The 22,915-nt window shown below is 38.8% G+C and overlaps 1 protein-coding gene across 16 annotated transcripts in view; it reads left to right on the plus strand.

Moving 5' to 3' along the window:
* Positions 1 to 439: 439 nt before the first annotated feature.
* The window catches only part of EPB41L2 (erythrocyte membrane protein band 4.1 like 2), a 120,391-nt gene continuing 97,915 nt past the window's right edge, over positions 440 to 22,915 (plus strand). For 15 of the 16 annotated variants that reach the window (XM_040597147.1, XM_040597157.1, XM_040597149.1 and 12 more), the window contains exons 1-2: positions 440 to 543; positions 4,424 to 4,505. The gene's annotated coding sequence lies outside the window, so the exon portion shown is untranslated. Of the gene's footprint in view, positions 544 to 1,445; positions 1,509 to 4,423; positions 4,506 to 22,915 lie in introns of all 16 variants that reach the window. The other variant, XM_040597146.1, reaches the window with a different exon arrangement.

The raw sequence follows: 22,915 nt of genomic DNA on the forward strand, positions 1-22,915 counted from the left end.
CAGCGGCACCTCACCGCCCGCCCGCCCGGCCGGCGCCGTGCCCGACGAGCCGCGGGAGGGGAGAGGCACGGCACGGCGCGGCGCGGCGCGGCGCTCGCCGGGGGCCCCAGCTCGGCCGCGGCGCTGCCGGGCCGCCAGTCCCGTGTCCGCGGTCCCGCAGCACTCCCGAAGCACAGCCCGACTCCGGGCCGGGCCCTCCGCGCGCCTGACGGGCAGTTGCCGTTTCTGGTGGCCCAGGAAGAGGGGGCGGGGGCGATGCGCCCGCTCTGCCGATTGACGGCCGCCTCAGCCAATGGCGGCGGGGCGGGGCTCGGCGGGGAGGGCGGGGGCGGAGCGGGCAGCCGGCGGGCCGGCGCCGGGGAGGCCCGGCTGAGGAGGAGAAGGGGGCGGGGAGCAGGGCGGGGCGCGGGGGCGGCCGGGGCGCGGATTGGCTGGGGGGCGGGGCCGGCGGGGGTTTCTCCCGGGCTGGGCTGACGGCTGCGGTTGTGGAACTTCGATTTCGTGTGTGAGCGTGAGCGGCGGTGGCGGCCGTTTGGGCGGCAGGTACCGGCGGGCAGCGGCAGGGGGGCCCTGGGGGAGTGTGGCTCGGGGCGAGGCCTTCCGCCGGCGATGGGGAGCGGGGAGTGGCGGGGAGGAGGGCGCCGGGCAGCCGCAGCGCTGCGGGGGGGTCGGGGGGAAGGCCGTGCGCCTGGGGGCCGCTCTGCCCCGGATCCGTCGGCGTTTTCCTTGGTCCTCTCCGTCCGCCGCGGGATGCGGGGGCCGCGGGCGGGGCCGGGCCGGGCGATCGTCCTGCGGGCAGAGCTGCCCCCTCCCTCCCGGCCCCGAGCGGCTGCTGGGCGGGAGGTCGGGGGCTGTCAGAGCCGAGGACGGCAGGGGGCGGCAGCGGCCCCGAGGAAGCGTGTCCGGAGCGGTGGTCGCGGCAGGGGCGATCGCTTCCCTGCCGCGGCCCCTCCGCGCGGTGGGGCCTTTTCCCGTCTCCGCGGGCGCGCAGGGGTCCCTGAGGGGGCTGACCCCTCCCTCCTTCCCCCGGAGGTTTGGGCGCCGAGGCGAGCCGTGCGGTGCCGCTCCTCGCCGCTCAGTTTCAAATCTCCCTCGCGGGGCAGCCCCGCGGGCAGTGCCCGCCGCCCGCCGCCGCTCCCTGTCCCCCGCGGGCCCGCCCCGCCGGGGGGCGGCACGTCAGGGCGCCGGGGCTGGGCGGGCTCCCGGCGTCGTGGCCGTCCCCGCATCAGCTGCGCTTTTGGGTCTGCCGCCTCCTGGTCCAGGGCGAGAGAGGGAGGGGTGTTTTCCCCCGAAAATCTGCCCGGATTTCTGTCGGCTGCTGTCCCGTACCCCTTGTGTGAATACTGCGCGAGGAGAGGAGACTTGCACATTTTTTTCCTGTTAGAGCACCCTTCCTCGTTCCGATAACTTCATCAGTTTGCATCTTGGCTCTTTCTTTCTTTCAGCTGTAAGTGAGCAACTGCAGAAAAATGTAGGACCCTGCGCTGAAGCTGTTTATCAATAATTAGGTAGGGGATGAAATTGGGAAAGGCTGTACATTCCTAATTTCCTTTCTCCTCAGGAAGAGTCAGTGTAGAATCATATTGTATGTTCTTTAGCTGCTATTTTTTAATAAAATAGCCTGCCTTTCAAGATTTAATGACCTAGCCCCTGTGTGAACATTATGCACTGAGGTCTTTAAAAAAACTTGAGATGTTATTTATGAATTTAAGTCCAAAGTTCCTTTCCTATTATTGTTCTTTTGTAAGACTTCGATTACAGTGCTGTGAAGTCTGAATACTCTCAAAAGCGCTATTAACACTGTGGTAACATTTTTAGTGCAAAATTTTTCCACAGGTGAATATCCCACTGAGTTGAAGTTAATCCCTTCATATGTTAATAGTATTGTGCATGAATGTGCATGGCTAGAGTGGGCTCAGAGGAGGTTACTGTATGAATGATCACTGATTGACATAAAGGGAGTCGGTTTGACCATTTGTAATCTTATTGATTATGATTTCCAGAAACAGCTTCTGAAATAAATCACTGCCAGGGAACAAGTAATAGCCAGCTAGGGAGTAAACTTAGGTTAAGGTGCTTTGATACCAGTAACAACTAGCAAACAGTTCAATTAGGATGTTTTTTTCTTCTTGTAAAACTGTCTAAGACCCATTTTTAATTAAAAACATGTAATTTATGGCTTTTTCATTGACATGTAGTGCTTTGCTTAGCTTTACTGCTGCATTTTCCTGTCTGCTAGCATGGGTGCTTCCAGAGTGTTGGTGAAATGCAATAAGCACATAGTTCTGCATAACTTAGCCTTCAGCAAATTCTCATAAACTTGCATGTTTCCAGACCCGGGGAGTTTGAAAAGGCAAAGTGCTTCTTTAATAGAAACGATCTAAAAAGTAAATCTATATCCTTTGATGGGATATTTTAAAGTTTCAAACAGCAGATAAATTCAGTCCGTAAGCTACAGAGACAAGCAATTATAGAACAGTTCAGAACCAGTTTCGTGACATCCTGGGTTACGCAGGAGCAGCCCTGAAAGGGTATTCAGCTGAAGTGTTCTGCTTCAGCTGCTACTCTCCTCCCTTCCAACAAGTTTCCATTTCTGCTTGTCATGCTGTTTTTTGTCTGGTGTTAACCTCTATGGTGGGAAGTTGAGCTGCTTTCTCTTGCTTAAATTGCAGCATTCTGCTGAGTTTGATTCCCTTTGGGCTTAGAATATGACCTTCACTTCTGCATTTTCAGAGGTTATGGATCTTAAAGTTTGTATCAACAGTTTGTACCCTTGGCAGATGAGCTTGCCTTGGAACAATGTCATTTTGAATGGTCTACACAAAACTTTAAAAAATGTACATGTTCTGTGTGCACACATGTTGAGAGTGCAGAAGAGGGAAGAGTTCAAACTTAACAGCCCGGGTCACATGGAATAGGCTTCCAGGCTTCATTCCTTTGGAAATACACCTTTTGTTCCACTTCTAATTTGATAAGTCTCCAGGTATTGCAGTTAAATCATAAGAAATCTCTAATTTTATTACCACTTTTTGATATAACTTAAAAAGTATGAGCAAACAAAGACAACTCTCTGAAGCCATTCTGACTTCCTGTTAATGGGGCTTCAGTGACAACACTATATAGTTCTCTTTTAGAAAGGGTAACCTGAAGAATAATTGTATTGCTTAATGTATTCAATATGATCTGAATCATTTAGTGAGTGTGGATATAGGCAAAATATGCATTTTTCATGTGGCCAACTCCTGACTCATATATTTAAGGATGAAGAACGTGGGTCATAGGTGGAGAATGGGAATGTGTTCTGGAAAGTACAGACATTTAAAGGAGACTTTGTGGGTTGTGATTAATAATAATTTGAACATAAGTTCTCTTTAAGTCATTGTTCAAAAAATCAAACTAGGTATATAAACAATGTAGAAAATATATGACAAGGTAATAAAATCTTTCTGTAGTTGGTACAATCCTTTTTGAATTCTGGGTTCACATTTGGCATTGAACTTTAGAAAGTTGATAGTGATAACCTGAAAAAAAATTAGAAGTTACAAGAACTGGGAAGCAGGTTTCAGTACAGAAGATCGGTATATTTAAGGATTATAAAGGGATGAAACGAAATAAAATGGTGATCGATCTACCTGTAATGTGGATGAGAGCAGATAACAGTGGCTATGAAAGGGTTCAATGGCAGGAAAACAGTCTGAATGATTTACATAGTTAACAGTTATGACTGTAGTATACAGCATTACTGAAAGAGAACAAGTTTTGTACATTTTATTTTACCACATGTAAATTTCAGTAAGGTAAAAATGCTTTTACCAAAGGTTGTACTGTACAGCATATTTGCTGTTAGGTGTTTTTAAAGCAAGATTGAATGCTTTCCTGAGAAAGATGTACTGATACAGAAGGCAGTTTCATTCTGGAACTGAACTTAAGTTGGGGGGTGGGGAAGAGGGAAGGTGGGCTTTCTTCCTCGTTGCAGGCAAAATTAACCCAAGAAAAGCAGTGTTTGAAAACTGTTCATTGTATACTCGCACAATGGCTGAATGCGAGAAGGAGTATGGGAGCAAGAAAAGGGGATGTGGGAGCGTGTCATTGTGTTATAGTCTGGGTTATACAAGAAGTCAAATTGCATCATAAGGGGTTATTTCTGGCCTTCTAAATTGAAAGAAAAGGCTCCTCTTGACTTTAGGAGTGTTAGATTTATTATAAACTGCCACGCTTTTTTTTTTTTTTTTTTTTTTAGGTAAAATCAAAGTGCAAGTTAAATGACTGTATGTGTTTTCTCTTCCTATTTGGAAGGGTGTTCATGTTTAAAAAATAGACTTCTAATATAAACATAGTTCCATTTTACCTGGTTTTCTAATTAACTCGGTTGGTGGGATAACTTTTGGTGTGTTTTGACTCCAAATTTAACTCTGTCTTATAGGTAAAGAAGATACAGCACTATTATCCAGTTGTCATAGTTGGTTGCTTTCTACTAATCTTCAAGATTTCTACTGGAGTGAAAGGTAACTTGTCTTTTTTTTTTTTTTAATATCAGAAAATTCACTGTAGGAATTTACTGAATAGGTGAAGTTCTGTGTTCTGTTTCAACTTCTCAGATGTTTTTGCTGTTGATGTGATAAATCTACATGGTGTGAGTTGTCAGTTTTATAATATTATACAGGAAAAGATATTAATGATACAGTAAATATTTTGACTTTTAGCAAGTCTTAAATTCTTAATTAAAAAGTTTGTGATACAAACTCTTCTGCAAAGTTAATAATACTAGTAACTTATTTCTTTCATAGACTTCACCATGTCTTTGAGTGTTTTGTAGAGATTTACAGACTAAGTGAAGACCGTATCAACAGAATATTGATTGATTACTGTCGGGTAATCCAAAAATAGCCATTCTGTTTGGCTAGTGAAATGAGAAATGTATGTTCGGTGTATGGTATGAGGTTATAGACTTGTATGTAATGCAAGTGGGACTGCTCAGCAAGATTACCGGCTTGTTTATTTTAACAGACTTGGAGGAAGGATAACAGTTTGTTTCCATTGCATTAGTGTCTGATGTTTTAGTGACACTGTGCAAGCACTGTATTACAGCAACTTTGCAAGTTCTGCTACCTGCCCAGCAAACTCTATAGGTATTGCTGACAAAAATACTGAATAGTGCGCTCTAATTTCACTTTACAGCTCATGGTTTGGTTTCTCCATTTTATATTTGTGTAGGTCCTTACATCTGATATACTACCATGAAAATAGAAACAATTGGAAGAAATCTATGGGCTTGATATGTAAAACTTCAAACCCCAACAAAACAAAACTCAAATTCTATTTCCATTTTCAAATAACTCTCTTTACCTTCTTGCCTTCTATGTTCCCATACCCTGTTTTTTTTCCTGAGTTCTGGAGGAAAGCAGGGGATGGATCTCTTATCTTTCTTACAAGAGCAGAGGACTCAACTATAGGTAATATTTATGAGGCCTCATAAAGGAGAATTTCAGATGCCTACCCTTTGCTGTGCACATTATAATTTCCTCAGATCACATGATGTTTCGAGACTGGACTCAAAGTATGAGATGCTTTAAAGGGCTGACTTCAGTAAAGTTGGCCTTTTGTATAAAAACTGATTGGCTGGCTGGCTCTGAATATTCTCAGATGCAGGTAATAGTGCTTTGTTGGGGTTTTTTTGTTTGTTTGTGGTTTTTTTTTTTCCTAATAGAGAGATGAAGTACTACTGCCATTCATCTATGTAGTGCTTTTATTAATAGTAGCTTGGCTCTTCAGAGACCTTGTTGTGAAGGTTCATTGCAGGAGGATCCTCTCTTTAAAAATTGAGACTTCTTTGTCAGTGTCTAGGGGGTTAACTGGATGTTTTCCTTGATACTTTATCTAGCATGGTGCTCATAGTCTATGTCTTGGTTTCTCCTCCCTGGATTCTCTCTGGAGGGTGTGATATGGCCTGTCTTTTAACTTACCTTGCTGTTACTACGTGATGCAGCCTCTGTGCTCTGTAAGGTCATTGCTAGGAGCCTTTGGCATTGAATAGTGAAACAGGGTTAGCTAAGGACAGTTTAAAGGGAACTGTGGATTGCTTTGGTGCTTTAGGTTTGAATCTTCCCTTGTGCTTCTAACATTGTCTATGCGGTTTTCTGTTTGCAAAGCGGTAGTTCTGGAGAAATGTTCTGTAGGAAAAGATGTTCAGTTACCAGAAAATAAAAATAGAGTCTAAAAAAAAGTGTGGACTCTCTGAAAGATCAGTTTCATCTTAAATTGCTTGCACTGATGACAAAGCAGAGTTTAACCAAATATTTATTGTTGAAATTACTCTGTAATTAGTAGTGTTGTACAGCTAAATGTAACACGAGATTTTACTGTAAATTACTGCTATCCCATTGCTGTGGCTTGAGAAGTATGGACTGTAACTGTGGTGTTCTTTTTAGTGGCCTGGATAAGAATTTGACTACAATGTTTTAAGAACATAGACTTTATATTTTTAATACCATTTGTCAGTACATATTTAAAATGCATGAAGTGCTCTCTTACCACAAGGGAAAATTAGAACAGCTTTTTCTAATTTGAAATGCTCAGTTATCCTGTATATGGGATTTAAAATATATATTCATACTTCAAGCTTTTGAACTCATACTAGGCGACCTTTAAATTCTGATTGACTCAGCATGTATCCTACTATTTCTGAAAATCAAACCAAAACTAAAATTTGATGATAAAAATATGCACATGGGTTTCACATTTTTTGAAACATTTTGATTGCTTCCAGTTACTCACAAAACCAAGGCTTTAATTAATATAAAATTTTAGAATATACTGAGTATGTCCTGAGTAAAGAACACTTCCATTTTGGATCTGAAAGTTCTTACTCATTTTCCAAGTACGGTCTTTTGTATTGTGTAGACACTAGTTGTAAATGAATTGTTTGCTGTTTCCTCACCTGAAAGAAGCTGTCTTACTCTGTTTGGATTACTTCATTTGAAGTTGTACTTAAATAATAATAATATTAATAATACTGTAGCTGTTGTTGTTCTATCATCAATCAATTAAAAAAAATGTGGCAAAATAGCAAGCTGGTATACCATTAATCATCTTTTAGAGGACTGGATCCTTTTTCTTATATGTGTTTTCGGGTAGTTTTTCTGATAGGATATTGCAGTATTGGACCGTGAATCTAAAGAAATCCAACATCTGGTGGAAAAGAGGCAGTGGGAACCCACAACTAAAACTCCCATAAACTGCTTACTTAACTCTGTGTTTGCTCTTAAGGTTACTTAACCTTAAGTTGTAATGCAGCGGTCTTTAATGAGAGATTATCTACATAATGGTCAGAGGCAGCTGCTCAGATCAAGGCAGGGACTGCTGCTACTACTCCTTCTTTACAAACCCCAATTGCAAGTCATTTTAGTATTAAACCTATTTTGGACCTCTATCTCATGTTAATTAAGGCTGTTGGATATTTGGGCTCACTTTTACAGCTTTCTCTGCTCTTTGTGTTCCTGAGAATGTATCTCATAGAAAGCAATGAATGTTTAATGAGATCTATGCACTTACAGATTTATATCCTGCCCCACAGCTCTTGAGTATGATAATTACTTACAAAATGAGGCCATTGTAATTTTTTTGGAATACATTGAAACATTTTCACACAGAAGGGTTAGACACATTTCTGAAGACTGAAATCCATATTTTCAGTCTTTATCTTTTAATTCCATCCAGTAGTAAAGGTGAAGCATAGCATATTAAAACATTGCTTTTCTTTGTCACAGTTGAATTTAGTCTCGGTGTCATTTCAGAAAGTAAGGATGCTATTTAAGTTCCATGGGATAACTGCAGAATAGAATAATGACTTACCTCAAATATTTGGTCTCTACTGTATTGGGGTAGAAACAGTTTACACTGTTACTAGAACATTGTTCTTGTGGGGTGGCAGAAATTAAACTAGAGGGAATTTGGGGATAGTTCAGTCCTATGATACAGGGTAGAAAACCCTTGGAGAAAAGGTGCTTTCTGCAAGTGTTAGTTTTCAAATTCTAAGTGGTCTTTTATATTATATTGTTCCCAAGGTTAACAACAGTACATGATGATGGCAGGAAGGATCAATATAAAAACAGTTCAATTAACTGCACAAGTCACAACAAATGATTTCATATTCTGTAAATATTTTCAGACCTTTGGTTATGTCAAGAAGGTAAAAGCATAAGTATTTCTTTTGGAAGAATGCAGTTTTCTTCCTGATTCTTATTGGGGTTTTGGTGGTGCTTTTTTTTTTAATCTTCCTCACTGAAGTTTGTTTTTTTTTTTTCAGATAGACCAGTATGTCCATAGGTGTGTCTTGGTAAACTGATCATGTAGGTACCAAGTCAAATCAAAGTGAAGTTCATGTTCTCAGAGATCCCATTCAATGTAACTTTATTCATTGCTTAAAAACAAAACTAGCTTCATCCAGAGCTATGGGTAGGTTAGCATAGTAGAGTTATGTGATGGTTAGTGCTGTTCCTGGCTATCAGTTTCTAGGAAATACTGTTCTTGAGGAATGCTTTTAAATTTTGAGGTAAGTCTCAGGAAGTTCTTGGTGATTCAGAAAAATTGTAGAAGAAAAATTGTCATTGAGGTGTATGGCAAACAATTTTCCTGCAGTTCAGAGTGAACAGGAACCTAACAAAAATAAGTCAATTAAGGTATTGTAAATCTTTTGTATTGTCTATTTCATGGGTCATCATTTGGAGAGGTAGCTAACTAGTACTTTTATTTAAGAACTTAAAGGTAGGCTGGCTGACATCAAAATGGGGTTGATTAAAAACATCTTATAGGAATACATGAAATATTTCACAGTTCTGTTGTTGAATGTTTTTGTTGGGCTATGGCTGTGGTTTTTGGTTGGTTGCTTTCTTTTTTTTTTTTTTTTTAACTTTGCATGTTCATGTTGGAGGTGAATTCTTTTCTCTGACCATACTCCTCTGATGTTGGACTGTGCTTTTGATCAACTACCACTTCAGAGCTGAAATTGTTGTATTTTCAGCAATGATAAAAATCAAAGCTGGACTGAAGTACTTGGATTTTGTGTGTTAGAACTTGTACTACAATGAATATGAAGAAGTTATCCTAGTTCTTGTAATAGGGAAAGTGCTTTAAGTTTTAAGCATCAGGAGCTAGTGCAAGACAGTATTATAAAATATATTGCTGTTGTAATGGTATTTTTTTGGATGTGTCTAACCTTATTGTAGACATGTCTTTTTTTTTTTTAATTAGGAATTAACTGTATTTTTCTTGAGTGCTATTTTCTTTTGGTCTACCCTTTTATTTATTATTGGATGATGTTCTCTCTTAAATTTTAATCCATTTTTAATTAAATTTTACAGTTTCCTCTTTGAGGTAACTTTTAGTAGAAGGTAGTTGTTTTTTAATTTTAGTGAAGTTAGATGACTTTTAATATGCAATTAGTTGAGCTGAAACTTAGTAGTGCAGCAGGCACTTAGAGCTTCTAGAAGAAGAATATCCTGCCTTATGAACACTTCTGAGTTACACAGGTTTTCTGTGTTGCCCATTGTTTCTGTAACTTGTCAATTCTTGCTTGTTCTTCAATCATCCTTTTTTTTTTTTTTTTCTTGTATAAAATGGAATAAAGATGATTCCTCTTTTTTTTGGAAACAAAGTTGTTCGTGGTTTTTTTGGTTTTGGTGTGGTTTGTTTTTTTTTACAAAGTTTTTTTATTTCTTTTACAGAAGAGAAACTTCTGCTGACTAGCATCAGGTTCTGCCTCCTGCCAATGTGTTGGAGCCAATCACTTACCTCCAAATGTGTTGCTGCTGTGTGAGGGGACAGTCTGCAGGACATTGCTGTCTTGTGATGGCTTTGGTCTGCTGTCCGATGACAGTTACATTCTTGAAAGTATCTCCTGATTTGAGGATGAGGGTTCCTGTGTATCTATGCAAAGCAACGGTGTTTCATGACAAATACGCCTTGGATTAATCTAATTTTGTTACATCGATGCAAAATATCTGATCTGTGCAGTTAAGGTTTTTTTACTTTCCCAGATGCTTTCAGGCATAATATTGTTCTCTGATAGTTCAAGAATGTAACTGATACTTGGATAATTGTGGGGAAATTCTCTTACTGAAATTTCTTGGTGTTGTAGAGGCTTGAGTAACTTTCTCACGTGATGGAACAATGTTAGTTTGATTTCTGTATAGAAACAGTTGGAAGGTTTTGCAGTGTATACTGCTTCTATAAAAAAAGAGAAACAATCGTAAAATAACAACTGACATCTGTCGAAACAAAACTTAATGAGTATTAAATATTCTTATTAGAACAGCAAGATTCTGCTATAATGGGAGTTCCATCTGTACCATTTTTCTAGTTGTTTGCTTGCAGCTGTTGGGGTATTAGCAGTTATCTTTTTTTTTTTTATATAGAAGACAAACCATGTTTTACCACTACATTTTTACAAGCTTAAAATTATAAATAGTTCTGCTTTTCAGTAGCGTAAGGTAAAATTACAGAAATAATTTTTCTTTAAACATATTTTTGCAGAGCATTAATAGTCTGAAGTCCTATGTAAATTATGATGGCATGGAGGGAACATGTACCACTGTGTAGGAGTTAATTGGAACTGGAGATACTTGAGACATTTCTGACTGAATCATTATTTCTTTGTCTGATTTGGTGAGCTTAGAGTAGAATGTGACTTTTGTATCTTTGATCATATGTATCTTGTATGTGCGAACATTTGAACAGCAGATTTGGCCACTAACTAGTCAGTACTGAATCTGAGCTTATAAAAGTAGTGATATCAGTTGGCAACTCTGTATCCATGGATCATTCAAGGATAGTACTTTTGAACTATTGCTACTAACATGGGACCTTTAAAACAAGAATGTACTCATGGAGATGCCTTTGAAGTAGGAGGCTGAGTATCCTGTGTGGAGGTTACATTAAGCAACTGTTTGCTTACTGGGCTTCAGTTTTCAGCAGTAGATGTGCTGTTTTGAGTATGATTTCTTTTCCCTCCTGTCCATTTCAGTTTATCTTCTAAAGGTGTAGTTCCACGTATTTTCTCTGCCTTTCATCCTTGCACCTCCAGGCAAGACTTTTGTAAGCTCTCCTCCTCACTTTATTTTTTTCTGTTTTCCTCTTTTTCTGTCTCCCCTTGAATTAATTCTAAAGTAAACACTACTGTGGTTTACAAAGTCATGTACTACTGAGGATCTGAAGATGGCTTTTGCTCTGCTAGCCATCCTTAAAGGAGCATTTGTAATGAGTGGTCTGACGGTGATACACTCCAAAGGTATGCAAAACTTTTTGTCTCTGCTGTGAGCAGCAAAATTTTACCTGATCCAGAGCTGGCACTTTTAAATGCCACACTACATCAATATGGAAGGCTTCTTCTTGCCTTCTGTGGAGGTGATCACATTCAGGGCTTTAGCTGAAATTGAAGCAGCCACCTCAGAATTCTTCATTTAAAACTAGGCAATGTAACTATTGCTGCAAACAAGATAATTAACATAGACCTTACATCAACATGCTTACAATATAAAGACTCTTTTCCTGCAAAATCAGACTAACCTGAATATGCTCCCATGCTCCATGTCTAACCTTTTGTTTTAAAAACTGTTGTTGCTCCTTTCACCCTGTGAGACTAAGGGAGATGCCTTGTTATCTTTTGAGGTGTAACTTCCTTCACATGGAAAACCTTTCAGTTTATGAATATGTCTGTATGCTTGAAAAGCACTGCCATAGGCTACACTTACTTTTCAAGAGTATGCAGTCATTCACATGACAAAACTGTCTTTGATGCTGATACCCTGAAGGGCTGGTAATTCTACAAAGGGCTAAAATATTCTGCAAGAGTTTTGCCAGCAATTCAATGCTTTTCAGCTGAAAGAGCATGTGTACTATATTCAGTTTTCCAGTTTGATCCACTGATTTGGTTGGTTTTGAATCATGTGTATGCTTTGTTGTTTTGCTTCAAAACATACTTGCAAACTTTAGTGTAGAAGTTTTGAGGAACTGAGCAGAAAGATTAAATTCTTTGCTTGCTGCTGCACAGGGAGAAGTGATAGCGAAAGAAAAATCACTAACACATAGGTACAAGCACCTGGGCTTTTACTTCAAATAGCTTTCCACTTCTGATTGATGTGCTAAAGAGGGCATAACTTTTGGGGTGAGAAATAAGAGAAAAGGAGGAATCTAAAGTTGCACGATTTTTCTTTCTGTTTTGTTTTGTTGGAGATTTTGTGTTCAAAATTCACCTATGTTTTTTTTTTTTGTTCTGCAGCCTTTTTTTACCCACCCTTTTAGGATAAGCTGTGCATATTCCACCTCATGGGTAAATGTTGCTAGTCTTTTTCTTCTTACAGGCAGTGGGCTTTGTGACTGTTCTAGCATGTTAGTGCAAATGGTGATATTTAAAGGCCTGACTAGCAGCTAGTTCTTGAATGGCATAAAGCAGAGAGAGTAAGAAGTGAAGAGACTTGTAGTCTGATGTAATGCAGTGACTATTATTGTGGTTTTGTGCTCACAAGACATTTGAGTCAGCATAGCAATGTATTATCAGTAAGATCCTGCCTTGTTTCCTGTGAATGGTTTTATTTCCTCTTCTGTAGGGAATTTTGACTTAAATGTTTAATTCAGTTTATAAGGCTAAAATATTTCTAAAACAACTTCACTGACTTTTGTTGCTGTTGCCTTAAAGAATATATATAAGAAATAACAGGAGTATTAGCAGAACTAATTGCTTCTGATTCTGATAGACTGTCATTGCCTACAGTAATACTGTATTTTTAAACTGTGTGACTTCTCAGTTAAAAAAGTCCTTAGAGTGACTTTCTAAAATCACTATGAGCAGTTTGCACAAGAAGAGGGTGTTGAAATGTTGCAGTTGATAGGCAGGCAGAAAATACGGGTTTTGGGAGGGAATTTTTTGTAGTGAATTTTATCTCTAAAATGCAAAGATAGATGCATTAGGAGATTTATGAATTTTTTAAAATGATTTCATTTTTGGTGGTCTTATGACTATTGTATCTATGTTCTGTAGCTTACATAAGCATTAGGAGACTAGAGTGTTATTAAAGGAGGTATCTCCTGACCTTTCAGAAAAGGTTGAGATGCCATTATGAGAGCTCTAAATCAGATCTGCTGAGTTCTTGTAATAAGATGCCAAAGACCCTTCACTTTTTTTTTCTCTTCCCTGTAGACTCTCAAGAGTATTGTAACTTGATTTATACTTTTGTTTTCTCTTCCTCCAAGTCAAGAAACTTAATTAAGAAACTTAAGCTCTATGCAGGCTGCAAATGAACTTCTCTGATGTATTTTATGATAGATACCTCTAACACAGCCTACTGAACATGGTGTGTTCTTCAAAAGAAAAACATATGGAAGTTGGTATAATCAGTTCCATGGGTGAGACCAAAGTGCTTTATATATTGCTTATGTCTAAACTATCATTGCAACTGTCCATTAGTGCTCAGACTGGAAGTAGATGGACTACCCAGCTGTAAGGGTAACCTTTTGATACAGGACATGACACTTCTGTTTCCATACATAGTGGTTGTGCTCTGCTTTCAGTCTAAGAGGTCACCATGCCCAGTAAAGTCAACTGGAACAAATTCTGTGTCCATGTGGCAGGAGTGCAGAAGTGGTGCCATGCATTATTTGTAGTCTGAGGAATTGCTGCTGCCAAAATTCTAGGATGACTGTCTGATATTTTGCTTTCTCAGATTTGACATCTGCAGCAGTTGAGGTACATTGGTAATCAGTGTGAACCAGCTCAGTCGGATTACTTGCAAAACCATCATGAATATTTGACCAAAATTATCAACTAGCAATTTGGGAGACAGATTTATTTCTTATTTTTATCTGCATCATTCTCTTTGCATTATCAGTTCAAATACCTGCAGCAGGCAGAGCTCTGTAGCTCCCTCTTTGTGCTTTTATGATCAACTAACTGTCCACTTGTTTCTGAGTGCAGATTCTTTGGGCTAAAGACACAAATTAGTTTGCATTCTGAGTGCAGTGGTGGTGAGTGGGAAGAGGGGGGAGGGAAGAAACCCAGAATGCAAAACTCTCATCATGAGTCCTGCAAGTTGAATACACTGAATTTAGAGATCCTATCTATCTACTATCAGCTGAAATTGGCTTACATTGCTGGACTTGCTTCTGCCAACTCCTTTCAAAACTTTCTAATGAATGTGGTAGTAGTGTGGTAAAGGCAGGATATGAGCAGTAGATTTCTTAGGTATTAACCATTTTTTCATGCATTTGAAGTATTGCTCCACTTAATGTTTTTTCTTCTTTTTCCTCTCCTTGTGCTCTGATGCCTCTCTAGATGAAATACTAGCCTCTCCTAGCTAGTGGTGACAAATGTTGTTATCCTCCTTGTAATCCTCCTCAGAATTAATTTCAAGTTTACCAGAACACATCAAGACTTTAAATACTGAAAACTAAGTTCTAGTGGAAGAACTCATGAAACATTGTTTTTTATGACTTTGTCTTGCTCTCCTTTATAATAAAATGTCAGCTTTCTTCCTGTCACTAAGAAATGTTTCTGTGCTGTCAGTACCTCTCTCCTTTGTTTTATTCTGTTGTTGCCTAAATAATACTTGGTGCAGAACCATCCAAATATTGCTAGGGAAGTATGTATTTTGTCTGGCTGGTAAGTGCTGACTGTAAAGCTAGTAAGCCAAATAGAATAGGCTACTTACGGGTTCATACTAATTTCACTAATTTGGGTTTCTTTCCTGTCAAACCTGGTTTGTGAGTTTTTCCTGATTTTGTGAGTCTTGTAGAAATTAAGTAGTATTGAGACCTCTGGGTCACTGCTAAATTTGCTTAAAATTGACCATTGAACTTAAACATTACTAGAGAAGAATAACAGAGATGAACAGGCCATATGATTGCATAGGTCTTACTTCGGTAGGAAGCCTGGTCAACAAACTGTAATGTTTCAAACAGCATTCTCGTTGAAGGTCAAAATAGTCTTTGTCATCCTATTCTTCACGCATGTGGTGATGGCTGGTATCTCTTGGTCTCAGTTTGGTTAGATTGTTAGCTGGTTTGAGGTAGGCATTCTGGTTTGGTTTTTGTGAAGTACTTGGCATCTGTTATAGAAGAACATAAAGGCATTCTTGTCTTTACTTTGTTTTTTTGGGTTTTTTTTTTCCCCTGCCTCCTTTGGAGAACACAATTAGTTACGTTATTTGTGCCAGGAGGTACAGAATTGTTGAGGTTGAAGGGACCTCTGGAGATTGTCCAGTGCAACCCCTTCTCTGGCTCAGTGCAGGGTCACAGAACCTTGTCCAGTCAGATTTGAATGCTTCTGGGGATGGGGACTCTACAAATTCTTTGGGCAACCTGTTCCACTGTTTGACCCTCAGAGTAAAGAAAATATCCTCACCCCACCCCTTACATTTAAGTAGAATATTTGTTTGGTTTGTCCCATTGCTTTGTATCATTTCACTAGTTACCACTGTCTAGAGACTGGCTCTGTTTTTCTTTACTACCCCATCAGATATTTATACACTGTGATAAGATCCCCTGACCCCAGGCCTTCTTTTTCCAAGACTAAACAATTCCAGCTTTCTCAGTTTTTCCTCATACAGTAGATGCTGCAAGCCTTTAACCATCATTGTTGGACTTGCACCAGTATGTCCTCAGCTCTGTTGTACTGGGGGGCCTAAAACTGGATGAACCTGCAAACCATAATGTGCAGCAGGGACATAGTGCTAGACAACAGTCTGTTGTGAATCCCTAGGCATCTGTTCGATATGGGAGAGGGTCCGGCTAGTTTTGTCTTGTAATGCTCTGTCACATATGGCCTGTGTACATTTCACCAGTGATTACCTTGGCACTCCTTATAAGAGCATAGAGTTCATATCTGATTCTGAAGACCAGCTTCCAGGCTTGCATAAGGTGTTTCAGATGGTATTAATAGGGTAGGACAGGATTAGTCAAAAAAGGATCACTACAGAGAACAGGTTTTACACTTAAGTGTGTATGTACCTACATACAGACATAGAAAGTTTGCCTAGCTTGTGATTTGTGAACTCATGGTTAAAAATGAAAAGTCACATGATTCATCTTGTAAAGCAAAGGCAACAGATTTGTTTTGTTTCATTTTGATCATTATTTATTTGTACAGATAGGTCTTGAGAAGATGTCAGATAGGGCTTAAACTCTGTATGTGAGGCAAAGTAGTTAGACTTCTGGAAGTTACGCAAATCTTATGACTAGGAGGCAGAAGTTAATGTTTCCAATTTCATTTGAGACTTCTGATTTATTTTAGCAGACTTTTCCCCCTCTGAAATATTTTACCTTTCTGCCTGCATTTTGCTTCAGAAATGGTTAATACTTCTTGTAAAACTGAGTATTTGTAGACTGCCTTTTGCTGTCAGGCAAATCTTGCTGCTACATAAACTCACTCTGTGTGGTGTTGACTTTTGTTCCAAAAACCATGTCAACTGTTCTGCTGTATGGTCTGTAAGCTTTTAAGTTCACTCAGCTGAATATATCTTATGTAGCAACTGAAATATCTGACAGCTTGTTATGAGTGAAAGGTCTTATTTCCTCCCTTTTTTCAAATAGGAAAAGATGTTAACTAGCAGAAGGATGTTGCAAGTTAGGGAAAATAGTCATGAGCATTACCTCAGTAACACTTGAGTCATTTGCTGGTCATCTTTCAGTATGTGGGAAACTCTTCTCTGTTAGACCTAAATGACAACTGATTCTTCTTTGGAAGCCTTGTTACTAAAGTAAGAATTTTCTTAAATGCAGTAAGATTATTTTTGACACAGGTTTTAACATAGTCATTAATACCTCCTACACATTTGTTCTTCAACAAAATCTTTTGAATCTATTGTTAGCTACCCTTAGTTTTTCCTTAATGAGGACTCTTTTGAAATCCTAGCCTTGGTTTGTCTAGTATTTTACTGGTATCACTTACATGGCTTTATATGAAATTAACCATATAACATTGCCATGCTATAGTAATGAAGCTAACTGGGTGCTCAGCACTGTAATGATGTCTGTTACTGATTCCCTGATCCATGGATTTTGCTTTTCTACTTAGTATCTTTCTGTTGCCTTTTTAAGCACCAGAAGCTATCCATCAACCTGTATGTATCCTGTTATTTAGTTAAAACCTCTGGCAATGGAAAGTTTGCTACAAACTTCCCTTCTTCTGATTTTAACCAAGGACATGCCATGACTCAGGTCTGAAACCCATAGTCCTTCACAGGTATTCCTTTACTGTTTCAGGCCAGGAGAGAATCTACTAGTAGACCACACAGTAGAGCAGGGCCTGGCAACAACTGGAGCCATATTCACCAAATAAATCTAACTCTCCAACATGTTATGGAGTGTTTCATGAGTAACAGGAGACAAAGACTCTGTGTTAGATTCCAAAACTTGTCCTAGTGGTTGTCATCTGAGTTGTTACGAAAATGCGGAATAAGCTTGATCAAATGAAGCTGAGTATTCCAAGCAGAGAATTAATAGAGCTTTTAAGTGTGGAAGCTGTCATGTCTTTTTTTCTCTGACCTTAAGCACATGGGAAAGAAGATAGTTTCTAAGCAAAGGGAAAAGGAAATTGTCTCATATTTATTAAATCCTTTTCCTATCAGGAAGTATGCATCAGGATTATATGCTTGGCAAGCAGGAGTACGTATTTTTGGCACATACTTCTCTCTTTGTAACTTGTAACAGCCTGCCAGCATTGCAGGCAACACTAACTGCAGTCTGTGTCCCAGACAGTTTTGATTATAAATCCCAGTCCCTGTAGCGAGGCAGAAAGCTCCATGGGGATGGGGTACTATTTGGTCGTCTTGGCTCCTTTTCCTTCCCTTAGCATACTGGGGAAAGAGAGGGTAAGGGTTAGCTGGAGAAGGCGAGAAGATAATCATGCTGATAGTAACCCCCTCTACATCCTAGTTAAATATCCTGTGAATATTGCCTAAATTTGAGGACATTCCAGGCTTGTTGTGATGGAACCAATGGTCTGCAATCTAATTGTATCTGAAAGATCTTCTATAAACCATTGTTTGAGTGCAGCAACCCCCAGAATTACAAATGGCATCGCCCACACAGGCATTCCAGAAATTTTGTACGCAGTCTTTTCTTGCTTATCAAATGCAAAGTTGATCATTATTTCCAGTTTTTAAATATATGGCTAAGTATTTTGTAAAGTTCTTCTGGGGCCAAATGTAGCGTCATGAACTTTAGTCCCCAGTCAGTGATCAGATCTGTATTGATAACTTGTACCATTTGAGGTGACAGTGCCTTCCCCATTCGCACTGTTAAGACTTTGTGTGATAGAGATAACCATGCTATTACGATACCTTAGATATTTTAAATGAAATAAAACTTCTGAAGTATGAAAGGAAGCAAATCAAGAGAGTCAATGCGCTTGTATGGGAAAGGTTCTGAGGGAAAGGGTGGATGTCCATTATCCTTTGATTTTTCAAGAAGAGTTTAGTATCTTTTTTTAATGCATTTTATTTTTTTATAGAAAATCCAATCGTTAGTATAAATATGCTTAATAAGCTGAAGTGTTAGATAAACACAGTTTGAGTATTTTATGTAAACTTATTCTTGTAAATAATTTGATGAGAATACAGTTCTCTTATTTTATGGGAACATTCCATCTACAAATACATTTTATCATTCTGTGGAAAGAATACGAAGAGTACCAAATCATGGAATTGCGTATGTCTTTCCAACTTATGTCTTCAAGCAAACTACATTGTATTTAAAACTTGCTTTAAAATATGTAAAGCTTACATCTTCAGATCTAAGATGCTCCCTTTTAATATTAAGTTATTTCTTTGTGGGACTGGAGACAAATGTCAAAGGAAAATTTTGAGTAATTGGTTCGACCATAAACTGCTTTTATGGAGCAGTTAAATACATATTTGATTTTGGTTAAAATGTGGTAATTGTTTTATTTTGTGGGTTTTTTTTAAGAGAGATATTTAAAGTCAGTCAGCATTGTCAGATACTGAGGAGGTATTTAGGTTTTGAATAGCATCTAAACGTGAAATGGAACTTACCTATTGACATTCTTTTTAGCTTCATATAAGCTATGTATTGCAGTAGGCTTTGTGGCACGTAAATTACCGATCTACTGTCAGACATTTAACACGACCAAATATGTAACAAATTGTTGGTGCTCTTAGCTCAGTTTTATCACATATCTATTAGTCTGTGGTTTGATCTCAAATGTAGCTTTTTAAGTCTGCAACAAGGAAAGCTGAAGCTAAAAAGAGTAAAAACTTCGGTTACTGTGCATACAGAAGCTATTCTCTGTAATTCAAAGGAATCGGATTAACACAACAATGTATTTGTTTTTCTTCAAGGGACCACTGAAGTGCTGCCAATAAAAGGACTGTTGAAATAACTCCAGTCTTCCATAGTTTCAATTCTATCTGCCACATGCAAAGTGATTTTTATTTTATTAGATTCAAGGTATTGAATGTGACTTAGTCATGAAGATAAAGGAGGGTTGTTTTTTTATCTAGTTTTAAATCTGAAAATTGGATTCATGACATCACTGATATGCCATGCTGCTTTCTGAAGATATTAACAACACTAAATTTCTCTGCACACATTCAAAAAGTGGATTCCCACAGCCAGTACCACAGGTTGTAAAGTTAGATCTTAATCTCTAGATATCTATCTTGATTCAAGGATCTTGAATTTCATCTCCGAGGGCTTCGTATTTCACAAGAGATTGTAGGCATAGGCAAGACAAAATATATTACTATTACTGTTTGCCTTGATTATATCATATAGTTCATTCATTAAGTTGGCATTAATTAGCAGAAAAGGGTTATTGCTGATTTTGCAGATCAAATCTGTATTGTTTTTCTAACGTAGAAGCAAACAGAAAGGTTTGATTACTTATTATAATTCCTTTGGCAGCAGTTCTCATTTAGGAAACTTCTGCCACTGTACACACTTTCCCTGTATCCCCCCATTCCTTTACCATATAAGACTACTGCTTCAACTTTCTCCACACTGTCTACAAAGACAGAGGTATTGTCCTATGTTTATTTTAGTACACTGTTTAGGTGGCTTCTCCCTAAATCAGGTATGTGACATAGTTCATTTTAGATATCAGCTGGGGAGACACATCTCAAACCAAAACTGTAGTGAGTAACTGTAGCCTTCCTAGATGGTACCTAACATCCTTCTTCCAGGTATGGGACTACTGTTCATTCAGTTTGTTAAATTTAAACTTAGTTAGAAATGTGTACTGCAATGAAAACTTGAATGAAAGAGCCTTGTAGATTTAGTTGTGTGGGGTTTTTTTTTTTGTTTTGTTGTTTTTGTTTTATTTTTTCTTTTTGAGGTATCAGATGGTACAAGATTAACTAGATGGATATCATAGTTTAAAAAATAGTGAATCTTACCTACTAGTGCAATCATGCACCTGTCTGGTATTCCTGAATGGAAGTAACAATGCTTCTTACTTTAACAAGACACAAAAATAACTCTCTGGAATTACTATTGAAAATACTTTATGTCTATGACATAATTCTGACTGAATTGCAAAGCTTTTATTGATGGGCAGATTGTGGAGAATAATTTTTAAACACTTAAGAATGAGTCTATGGCTGAGAAGTGCTTGGCAAGCTGCAGATATTGCAGATACCAAAAGCAGTATTGAATGGGAAATGCAGATGTCATACAATAGTTTTTAAAATATATATGGCCTCAGTCTGTGTCAAATGCAGGTAGCTGGTGGCAGCAGTTCAGTGAAGTATAGCTGTAAACAGAGGGACAACTGTAAAGGGATGGAAGATTTTATAGTATAGCTTTGTTAAGTACTTGTAAGCTTAACACAGGATGTCTCCTGAGGCACTTCAGGAGGTTCAAGTGAAATAATTCACAGTGATTTTTAGCTGTAGCTGGAAACAAACTCATTTATTTTTGTTTTGTTTCAGTAGTATTATTACCTTGATTTCTTCTTCTACTTACCCTCACCCCCTGAAACATGGAAGTTCAACTGAAATGCTTAAAGTAAACCCCCATGACAGCTGATAGGAATGATTATAGGGAAGTTTGCCAAACAGTTGCTGCTTCTTTTCTTTTTTTTTTTTTTTTTTTTTTTCTTTCTTAAGCAGAAGTTAACACTGGGGGCAAAGTAATAGTTTTAATGTTTTTGGAAGGAAATATAGACCAAGATTGCCTTTGTTATATGCTTTGTTTAGCTGTTGTTTGTCACAAAATTGATATGTAACATGGGGGGCTGATAAGGACAGCAAAACCTCAGCCTAAAACCAGAGGATGAGATTCTCTGGGTGGAGGCTCTGTGCTGTGGCACAAGGGCTGCTTGAATGGCTCAAGGCACTGAGACTGAGTGAGGTCTGTACGTCTTACTCCATCCTATACTGGCATTTATTTATGGTGATGGAGGGTAAGATAACAGCATGTCTTTGCAATAGCTCTCTGCTGTGAGAGGCAGAGGCAAGCTACAGCAAAACTTAATTCTTGCAATATCCTTAGCTCTGTTTCTGTTCTCCTGGCTGAAACTGGGTAGACTTCTGGGAAGCTGTCAAAGGTTGGAAATCTGGACAGAGAGGAACCAGGAGCACAGCATGAGAGCAGCAGGACTGGAGTCACTATGCAATGAGGCTGGGGAGGTCACTAGGGCTCCTAAACTGTGGGAGAAAGGATGGAAGTGGGAGCTAGTGCTGTTGCTGGAGCAAAAACTAATTGGACTGGAAAAAGTAAGTCTTGTCAGTACTTCTCAGAAACCTTGAATTTGCGAGGCGCCATCCCTAAAATTTCAAATGAATTAAATAGTTAATGTCCTTACTCAGTCACATGACTGGTGCCTTTTAACAGAATAGACAAATCCTGAAAAATTAAATATCAGTTACATTTAAAAGTGTCTTTGTAATTTGCTTTTGAAAAATGCATTCATAGTAAGTGATATCATGCATCTTCTCTGATAGCTTTTCTTTTCTTTAAAATAAGTTTCTTTTTAATTCTTTGCCTTATTGAGAAGCTAGAAATAGGATAAAACATTGAAGGAACCTTGAAAAGCTTTAGTGTTTCAACAACGTGTACAAAACTTAAAGCTAAGGTAATTTGAGAATTGTAGTGCTTGACCTATGATACTGCTCTAGCTTGTTGTTGGAATTGGATGAACTAGCCAAACCAGTAAATCCACTATGTAGAAAACAGTATTCTGGAAAAAGACCTCTTTCAACAAATACTTTATATGTTAACTAGCATGAAAGTCTTTAGTTTCTTGAAAAAAGTCAATGCAGAATAACTAGTTTAATACTGGAATAAAGATGGTTGTATCATGAAATAGAAAACTTTTTACTACTAAAAATGTCTCTTGTCACATTTGCTTCTTTCTATTTCTAAGAGGTACAAAATGTTCACCTTTTAAAGCAGTTTTCTACTTGTTCTATAGTACATCCATTTAAAGAGAATTTATGATTAGGATTTGTTGTGCTTGCCATATTACTTGGATGTCAGTCTTGGTGTTGCCCTGACAATGAGTTCTGAAATGATCAAATGCATCCACTGTGACTTTTTATGCATGTAGTGCCATAGAAAGGTATTTCTCAGTTTCAGCAATACAATATATCTCAAACTGGAGCTATGTACTTGAACTATATTATATTCCAAAGGCAGTCTCAGGTTAGAAATATTGAAAAGTCAGTCTTTGCAAAGCAAGGTGCTATGTGTTCCAGGGTAAAATGAGTATTCCTTGAAAATTATTTCTGTGGAATAAGTTTTCTATTGTCCTGTGAAATCTGATGGAAACAGTTGCATTATGACAGTCTATTAGAATTTTGAAAAGTAGATTAGGAGAATCTATCTTACTTTCAATACAGGTCTAGTCACATTCTTAGTTCTTTCCCTTACTGTAAGTATTCCTTTAATTTTTCAAATATCAGAAATG

Source organism: Falco naumanni, chromosome 6 (assembly GCF_017639655.2).
Source record: "Falco naumanni isolate bFalNau1 chromosome 6, bFalNau1.pat, whole genome shotgun sequence".
Taxonomy (NCBI): domain Eukaryota; kingdom Metazoa; phylum Chordata; class Aves; order Falconiformes; family Falconidae; genus Falco; species Falco naumanni.